Here is a 9,696-nt window from a genome sequence, read left to right on the forward strand (position 1 = left end):
GCGGGCAGGAAGGGGGCAGAGACACACGGGGCGGGGCCAGGTGATCATGGTCACGTGCAGTGACAAGGTGGTGACAGATGCCACACGATCTGGGACTTTGAGACGTGGGCTTCCTGCTCCTCCCTACCCCCCAGATGCTCCTGCTTTGTGGCAGGGGAGGGGGCAGTGTGACTCCTGAACGGTGGGTGAGTGCTGGTGCCACGGTCCCCAGGGAGGGTCCCCCACCCCCTCCCCCCACCTCCCCACCCCACCCCGGCCCCGGGGACAGATGCCTGCCCTGAGCTTGCTGGACTCACCGGGAGATGTGAAGGTGAACTCTTGGTGTAAAAGTTGGTTTACTTTCCCAAGGCTGAAGATTCCTTGAGAGAGGAGCGGACGTGCAAGGATTCGGCGCCAGGCTCTGCGTGTGCCGTTCGCGCGCTCCGGTTCTGCTCGGGGCTCCTGTAGCAGGTACTTCCAGAACGACCCCCCTCCGCTCCCCACCGTGCCCACGCGGCTCCAAGGCCTTGCGCCCTCCTGCAGCGAAGGGTGGGGGTGTTGGGACCTGGAGTCAGGCCCGAGCTGCCCACGTTGGAAGCCGGGGGCAGTGGACAGCTCGGCTGGGCACCAAGGGCGCGGAGCCGGGCTGGCCGGGTGGAACCGGGTGGAACCGAAGCCGAGGCCCTCGTGGCCCCGGCCTCCAGGCGGCGTCCTTCCTCGGGCTGTGCCGCACCTCGGCCTTTTGCTTGCGGCCATCTGTGCGGTGGTGCCCAACGCAGGCCTGGCGCTGCCCGCTGCCCGTGCCACACAGGACTTTCTCCTAAAGCGCAAGAAGGTAACCTCTTCCCGCGTGGAACCCGCCCCTGCCCGAGTCCCGCGTGCGCTCCTCCCCAGCTGCCTGGGCCTCAGCCGCCCCAGGCCGCGGCTGCTTGCCACGTGGAGCGCGCGGCCAGGCCCCGCGCAGGGCACCTCCCCGCCCCGGGCAGCCCCGTGTGGCTGGCTTCATCCCGCTTCCTGGCTGCGCCAGATGGGACCCAGCAGGCCCCGCAGACACCCCGACGCCTCCATCACCCAGAAACGCGGCAGGGCGCAGACGCGGAGGGGCCCGCCCTTCCCCGACGCCGCGGGTGGGGGGTGCGGCGGGTAGCAGGACCCCCAAGTGCAGGGGGGCGGTCCACCGCCAGGTCGGCTGGGAGCAGGGAGAGGCCGGACCTGGGTGAGCTGCTCCCTGTCACTGAGCAGGGACGGCCTGTGGGCTTGGGAAGCTGGGGTCAGCTCGCTCACACAACCCCTGCTTGACATTCCCGACCTCTCTGCCTGCCTCTCCTTTGGCCCACTCTTGGGATTGTACCTCCCGAGAAAGCCTCTCAGCACATGCACTTTGAACTAGGAATCCCACATAGCCGGTGTTTCTTCTTTCTTCTAGAAACCGTAGAAGGTATTCCCCCAAATAGGTTCCTGATGGGATGTGCCTCACCGAAATGAGCGAAGGGGCAAGGAGTGAGTGTTTGAGCCTCGCCCAGAAACTGGTGCCCATGGTTCTTGTCTTTGGCAGACCACCTCCGACCTGGAGAGGGCCTCCTACACATTCCAGCAACATCGTTTAGTTTCTAAATGAGACTAAAGTTTCTTGGGAAAGCATGTGGGAAGCCACTTTTTTTTTGGGGGGGGGGGGGTTGAGATGCATTTGTTAACTTTACTGGAGAGGAGTCAGATACATGGATATCTGTTGGTGATAAAGGGGAACATTCTGAAGAGTAGATTAGAAAGGAGGACTTTCTTGTTACTGAAAAGTATCTGCTTCGACCACTGACTATTTGAAGAGCATTCTTTTCCCGGACAAATGTAATCATTTACTTAGCAGGGGAACAAGAAAGCCTTTGTATTTAAATAGGAAAGTGACCAAGGACACCCATTATTTTTGACATCAAAACTGAGCGACGAGGCAGGAAATATCCAGATTATCATGATGACAGGGAAGATGTGATCCAATACGTTCGTTTGCTTGAAGGAGGCAGGACAACATGAGAATTCAGCAGCGTGGCTGGACAAGATTTAGGATTTGTAATTTATTTATAAACAGTGGCTTTCCTGCATCCGGCAGGCAGGAGGAACCGAGTGATGCCACATGACCCAAACTCCGTGTTCCTCTGCTTCCCCACGTGTGAACTGGGTGCTGATCCCGCTGCCCTCAGAGGTTCCAGGGAGTCACTATAGTTCGACTCCCTCAGTACCTAATCCCAGGCTCATCCCTCCAGCCTCCCTGTTTTTTTTTTGGATTTGCGAGTGTCCATACTTTCACAGACTTCCTTGGAGGTAGGGTGGCTATTTGACATGAGTCTGGCCAGAGAGATGGACAAACTCATAGATGTCTCCTGGGTTCCTTTCTTCCTGCCTTAAAAATGGGTGTAATCCTGCAACTGTGGCACCCGTCTGGCAAGGAGAGAAGAGGTCAATGTCAGCAACGGCTTACCGCGTCTCTGAGCTTCTCGAGTGTGCAGAAGACAAATCCGGGTTCGCCTAAGCTACAGCTGGGTGAGTATTTTGTGACCTACAGATTTTCATTTGTGTCTGAATAACATGGAAAGCATAACGTAACGTGTCTGGTGCCTAAAGGAGGCTTAATAAATCAGGGCTTGTTTTACATTTTAAAATATTATATTTAAATATATTTGAAATACGATTCGGAAAAGTGTCTGATTCCTAATAAAAAAACTGTTAAATAATTCATGCTATATCTAACAAAAACAAGTACAAGCTGACCTACGTAAAGAAAACTATTAAACGCTGAATAATGACATAAAAGGAGACACATAAGTAAAGAGATTGAGCACATTTCTGGACTAAAAGAGCCAATATTATAGAGATGACAGTTATCCCCAAACTAACCAATAAAGATTATCCCACTTAGTCAACATTCCAGTGGGTATTTTGAGGGAGTTGAAAAGTTGATTCTCGTTTTCCGTTGGAAGGATAAATATCCCAAAGTAACTGAATTGGCCTTGAAAAAAAATAATAAATCTGGTGAATTTATTCAATTCATCCAACCAGATGTTAGAACTACACTAATTAAAACAATGTAGCATCACTGAAAGACAAATCGATCAATGAAATGGCGTTGAAATTCTAGAAATAGATTCGCATATAAATATAAAACCATATATGATAAATGATAAATGTGATCATTTACATCAAAGAGCATATCAGTCAGGGTTGAGCCCAGGAAATAGGTCGCTTTAGGTATTTTGGACAGAAGGTGATTTAAAATAGGGAATTAGATATTTTCTTTTTTTTTTAATTTTTTAAATGTTTATTTATTTTTGAGACAGAGAGAGAGAGAGAGACAGAGCACGAGGAGGGGAGGGGCAGAGAGAGAGGGAGACACAGAATCTGAAGCAGGCTCCAGGCTCTGAGCTGTCAGCACAGAGCCTGACGCGGGGCTCGAACCCACAAACTGTGAAATCATGACCTGACCCTGAGATCATGACCTGAGCCAAAATCGGACACTTAACCAATTGAGCCACCCAGGGGCCCCAAGGGAATCAGATATTTATTTTCACCGCCATTGGGAGTACAGGAGCACATCCTAGGCTGGATCTCCTGAAATGACTCAGCCTAAATAGAACGGATTCAATGAGGGGCCTCTGGATCTAACCTAGACATTGTTGCTGAAGCTATGCCAGAAACAAGAAACCAAGCCAGAAATAAGAAACAACAGCCTCTCACATTCAGGGAATTGGACCATGGGGTCCAAGGCTGTGGTCTGGGCATAGAAGTCCCATTAAGAAGCTGTCCCTACTACCATTGCTTCGTGACCTCCAGGAAGCTGGCGGATGGACACTGGAGCACCATGCCAGGAAGCTTCACGTTTTGCCAGTGGCAAGGTTCAAGAGACTTGGGAAGACAGTTCACTCCTTCCTTCCAGAATCTCTCGCGAGTACGTGTAAACGATGCTAGAACATTTGCTTCCAGAACCTCAGTTTCAGGGGAGTCTGGAAGTGTTTCCTCTAGCTTTCAGTGTCCCCAAGTAGAAGCCAGATAACGTGAAGGTTGAGAGAATTGATCCAAAGCGTCTGCTCGTAAGGGAAAAGAGCATCACGTCGGGGTCATTGGTCAGGTCCCCACCGCGCCCCAAACATAAAAGCATTCCCAAGTGATCACTGCGTTCCAAACATAAAAATATTTCCTTGCGATTGAAGATTGAGGTGTTGATGGATGCCTGGGTGGCTCAGTTGGTTAAGCGTCTGTCTGACTCTGGATTTAGGCTCAGGTCATGATCTCACGGTTCATGGGATCGAGCCCCTAGTTGGGCTCTGTGCTGACAGCGTGGAGCCTGCTTGGGATTCTCTCTCTCTCCCTCTCTCTCTGCCCCTCCCCTGCTTGTGCTCATATTCTCTCCCTCTCTCTCTCTCAAAATAAATAAATGAATTTTTAAAAAGATTTAAGTGTTGAAATTACACATAAAATGACTAAAAGACCTATGGGAGAACAGATCTATCATCTTGGGGCCACGTGTAACATGAAATCCAGACGCTATAGAAGAGAAGATAAATATATTTAACTGAGTAAAAATCACGCTGCTCTGGTTTGCTAACAAATACCCTACACCAAGTTAAAAGACAAAAAGGGGGAAATCGCTATCATTTTTATTCTGGACAAAGGGTTAATATTTTTAATCTGTTAGAGTTCTTAACAAATCCACAGAAAAAGATCAACAGCCAGTAGTGAAATAGGCAAAGGACAGGAATGACTCGTTTTTTAAAACCTCAAGTGCAGATCCCTTTGAAGCATATGGAAACATGAGTAGCTTCGTTAATAATAAATACATGAAATTACAATGAGAATTTTTTACTTCGCCAACTGGCAACGCGCCGGAGACTGATAACATCTACAGTTGGCAGGAGCGGTATGGAAATGGAGTGCAAATGGCTGCAAACTCTGAAAGTGAGTCTGGCCGTACGTGTCAGATGTTGACAGTCCCCGCCTTTTAACCTGCAACACGCTTCCTAGAATTTGTCTCACGGAACAACACTACCCTTCTCAGAATCTGCCCCACGGAAATACTCACGAAAGTGAGCAAAGACGCATTTGGCAGGCTCGTTGACAGAGTGTTACCTGCAGGAGGGAAGCCTGGCCACAGCTCTCAGTGCCCATCCAGGGGCCATTCCTCAGATAAATGCTGATGCATCCACTCAATGGATTACTAGGCAGCAGTTAAAAAGAAGCAGGTCTAGGGGCCCCTGGGGAACACAGTCGCTTAAGCGGCTGGCTCTTAGTTTCGGCTCAGGTCGTGATCTCACAGGGTCATGGGTTCGAGCCCCACGTCGGGCTCCTCTGTGCTGACGGTGCAGAGGCTGCTTGGGATTCTCTGTCTCCCTCCCCCTCCGCCCCTCCCCCACTCACGCTGTCTCTGTCTCTCCCAAAATAAATAAATAGACTTAACAATAATAATAATAATAAAAAGAAGCAGCTCTATTTCTATGGACATTGAAAGATGGCAATAATATAGCAAGTCGGAAATAGATCTAAGTAGGGAACACGATCCCCTTGTTTCTAAAGACAAAAATGTGGACTGTATATGCAGCAGGTCTGGAGACGTGCAACCCCAGTTGCTTGGGTGGGGGGGGCGGTCACCTCTGGGCTACATGAGTAGAGCTTCCTGTGGGCAGAACTTTCATATTTTACCACCTGTACGTCTTCCAGGTTTAACACCACGAAAAGACTTGAAGATCCATAAAGAACGAAACCCCCAATTCAGCCATGGAACCTAGAAGCATGCGTCTAGGTGACTGACACCCCGTTAAAGTCAAAAGGTGCCTCGAGCTCACTTGATAGATGTGGAAATTAGGACTTGCACTTCTCTTGCTCCCAAGGCCACTTGGAAGGAATTGCATTATTCCTGAGGCCACGATTTCCGAATTCTAAAGCCAGAAGCAAAGACTGCCCTGGCATTTTAAGGTTGCATGGCACCTTCTACTCCTGACTTATGGGGATTAACTTCCCTGCCAAGGTGGCTGGGTATGTGGGACCAGCATCTCCCAGGCAACCTTGGGGTGGGCTGTGTGCAGAATATCTCTTCGGATTAGCACCTGCAGTTACTGCCTCCAGCTCTTACTATCTGCTTCTTGCCTGCCCAATCTGCATATTATTATTTGTTTGTTTTTGGGTTTTTTTTTTTTTTTGCTTAAACTTGGTCACCTTATCTTATCTTGGCTTGCTGCTTGCCTGTGCGAGCTGTGGTAATTGGCCTATTGCGGTAATTTCCGGAATACAATCGTAGATGTTACATTGCTTCAAAATTTCCTACGAAATTTTGTACTTGAACCTACATTTTCAACCCAGCCTCTTTTGTAAATCTATCCTTTGGTTCTTTGTAACAGATGATTCAGTACCCAAGAGGCTTCAGTTAAAAAAAAAAAAAAATCATTTCTTTCAAACTTGTCAGAATGGCCGAATCCTGGCTGTGAACAGAGGCAAGAGTCTGTGATCGAGAGTGTGCGTCCACAGCCTGCTGTGCGACCTTGGGCAAATCACTTGACGTCTCTGGGCCTCAGTTGCTCGATAGGTAAGTTCGATGTGAGCGCCTATTACCTTGACTAAGACAATATTGTGGTAATTTTTGCCCAATTATCCGATCAGTAAAGCATTTGACAAGCCTGACCTGATTAACAGGTTACGGAGAGCCTTCTAGCTGTCGGGGGATGAGTGGGTGGTAGAGGGGCCCAGGGAGAAGATGGCAGCCTCTGCAACCCGTCCCATGCCATCCTCACTGGGCCCCAGCCAGCTTCCCCTCCGCGTGACCCTGTCCCAACCTGCCCGTTCCGCACACAGGACCATGCTGCTTCACGAAGCTTCTCTGCCTTGGCGGCTTCTCAGCACACTCAGGGGAGAAGCCACATGCTAACCGTGGTCCATGGGGGTCCACGAAGCCCACCCACTTCTGTCTCTTCATCTCACACCTCTCTTCTTGTTCCCAAGGTGCCACAAACAGCTAATCTTCCTTCAGTTTTGTTTTGTTTTTTACTATGTTACTCTGTCTCCCACCCCAGGGCCTTTGCCCATGCTGTTTCCGCTACCCAATGTTCGGTCCGGCCTTCTTTCTCCTTCATGAGATCCAGCTTCAGTATCATCCCCAATAAGAGACGGGGGTGTGCGGCCCACATCCTTTCCCATTTGTACTTCTTGGGGTGACGGCACCCCACATTCCCTCTGTGGAAACATCCCTCCCACACTCCACGGAGCTCACGCGGGGAAGCCACGCCAGGTCCAACAAAGAGAAAGCTGTGAAAGTCTTTCTTTTAGTTTTCCCTGGGGAAGAGCCCTTCAGGCCTCCTAGCAATGGGGTGGGAATAGTGGCATCGTGGCCGCACAGGCGGAGCGCTGAGGAATGAACGTGACCTTGTGCCCAGGCTTTCACTAGCTCCTCACACACCCACACGTCCCTGTAACTGATCCCGAGCCTCCCGGCACCTGCGCATGGAAACTGAGCCCCTTTCGACGGATCTGGCATCTGCAGGCCCCTGTGGGGCGGCCCTGCCTCGGCTCCGCAAGGCCAGCCCCTCTCAACGTTCAGTTTGCCCTCAGCCTCCAGTGGGTGGTTCCTCTCCCGCCCCCTTTGTCCTTCTTGCCATCTCCCTGGAGGTGGAGAGAGGAGAAGAGACGACTTAAGGAGAATGACTGCCCGTCACCACATCCAGCCACAGGTTGGTCCCCCAGAAGCGCTCGGTCTTCTCCTCTCGGGAGGTGACCACAACCTTTCCCCGCTGCCCTCAGACCTCCTCCCTCATCCCCTCCCTGCTCAGACCCAGGAGGTGACCTCGTGTGCTCCAGTCTCCAGAGGAAAGACCAATAACCACCCTCCATTTCCGGCCACTTTCTGCAAGCCAGGAACACCAACTCTGCTTAATCTACGCGGGAAGGATTTTACTGAAAGGGTGTTGAGTAGCTCACAGGTTCTACAGCAAGACTGCAGGGCAACAGTTCGTCTTAGACGAGCCAAAACCAATGCCTGGTCAATGGACAGAACTGGTGCCGACTCTGGGCACAGACACTGCTGTTTCCATCACTCACCCTTCCGGTCCTGGATCTCGGACACTTCTGCTGAAATCACGGACGATGCATCATTACCACGCCCACCAGAATGCTGTCTCTAAGTACCTGCTTCTTTTTATGACCTGTGTACAACCCAGAACAGAGGATGGGGTTGGGGGGGGGGTAGGGAAACTACTGCATTAAATTTTTAAAAAATCTTTATTGTGTATTTTTGAAAGAAAGAGACAGAGCATACGTAGGGGAGGGTTAGAGAGAGAGGGAGACACCAGATCTGGAGCAGGCTCCAGGCTCTGAGCTGTCAGTGCCTATCCTGACACAGGGCTCAAAGTCACGGACCATGAGATCATGGCCTGAGCCGAAGTCAGATGTTTAGCCGATTGAGCCACCCGGGCGCCCCAAGTATCCAACGGTTTTGGCTTCGGGAATGGGAGTCCTCGTTCTCCGTCACAAGACGGTGGATGCCTTAAGCCTGGGAATGAGGTTCTGATGCCAAGCGGCCGAAAACGAATCGGCAGGGTCCACCCTCCACCCCACTGTCCGCTCAACACACGCTTACGCTTCTTCAAAAATGTTCCTGTCTGACATAGTGCAAATCTCCCTCATAAAACAAAGCCCGTTCGAGAGCTGTCCAGAATCTTCTCTTTTCTGAGAACCAGGATCTCTGTATCATGACCATTTGTCCCTTGTTGCTGAAACGATCACCTCTCCATATTTTCTAATCTAAGGACCCGATAGCAGTCATATCTCAATAAAATGGAAAGACAGAAGTTCTTCTTAATGATGTAGAAGAAAAAAGGGAGAGATTATTTCAGATAATTTTCCTTCTACTTGAAGCGGTGAGGACTGAAATACAGGGAGCTTTTGTGGCTGTTGTTTTCTCACCGTCCTGTAGCTCTACCAAGCAAATCTAGCAAGTAGCCCCTTAAATTCTTGTTCCCTCTGTCTCCTAACATCCCTCAGTTAACCCTTTCTGCTGTGGGCTGAGTATGGATGAGGAGCCACAAAGAGGTGGTTTTGACTGGCAGAGTCTAGTTCATGTGCCTGAGCCTTCGGCGGCCCTGCCTTTATAGACTTGCAGTCTAAGTTGTCATCGGGGAAGAGAAGTCAGGAGCATCAGGGCATCCCCAGGGAATCCCTCGGGTGCGTGCACACTCTCCGCCTTACCCCCGTGCCAGTGTGCCACTGTCCCTCCTTCCCCTTGATAATCAGCTCGGCCCCTGCCTCTGACGGCCTAGCCCTTCCTGTATTCCCTGCTCCCTGAAGGTCACAAGAAGCTTCCGATGGCCAGATGGACTTCTCGACGTCCAGTTTAAAGGCATAGTTGCCCTGCCAGCTGGTGGGAGCACCTTCCTCGTGGGGATTAAGTCCTCTAAAGGATCAGAACCCAGAGCTGTGACGATTGAATGAAAGACAATGACACAGCTGACCGATAGGCTAATACAAGCCTCAGGCCCTTGAAAATGCCGCTGCAGGAACCCCTGACATCTCGGGGACCTCCTTGCCTGCGGCAGCTGCTCACTCAGCAGGAAGATGTGCCTCGCCGCCCGTCGAATTCTCTCTCAATTTGCATCTAAAACCCCGGTTGTGACAAACCAGTAGATGCAGATAGAGTTCAGCCTCCACGTTACACGCGGGGCCCCTCAAGAGGGGTGGGAATGACACCTG

At 50.8% G+C, this 9,696-nt stretch overlaps 1 long non-coding RNA gene across 5 annotated transcripts; it reads left to right on the top strand.

Annotated features, from left to right (window-relative positions):
* On the top strand, window positions 1-8,176 carry LOC122205227. Of its 5 annotated transcripts, XR_006195972.1 has the most exons (5): window positions 1-185; window positions 349-450; window positions 1,406-2,514; window positions 6,425-6,544; window positions 6,811-8,176. It is a non-coding gene; the product is annotated as an uncharacterized LOC122205227 (long non-coding RNA). The 5 variants fall into 5 exon arrangements; XR_006195973.1 differs by lacking the exons at window positions 1-185; window positions 349-450 and adding an exon at window positions 488-814; XR_006195974.1 differs by lacking the exons at window positions 1-185; window positions 349-450 and adding an exon at window positions 5,683-5,792 and having other exon boundaries at window positions 826-2,514.
* The last annotated feature ends 1,520 nt before the right edge of the window (window positions 8,177-9,696 follow it).

The sequence above is a fragment of the Panthera leo genome, chromosome D4 (assembly GCF_018350215.1).
Source record: "Panthera leo isolate Ple1 chromosome D4, P.leo_Ple1_pat1.1, whole genome shotgun sequence".
Classification (NCBI taxonomy): domain Eukaryota; kingdom Metazoa; phylum Chordata; class Mammalia; order Carnivora; family Felidae; genus Panthera; species Panthera leo.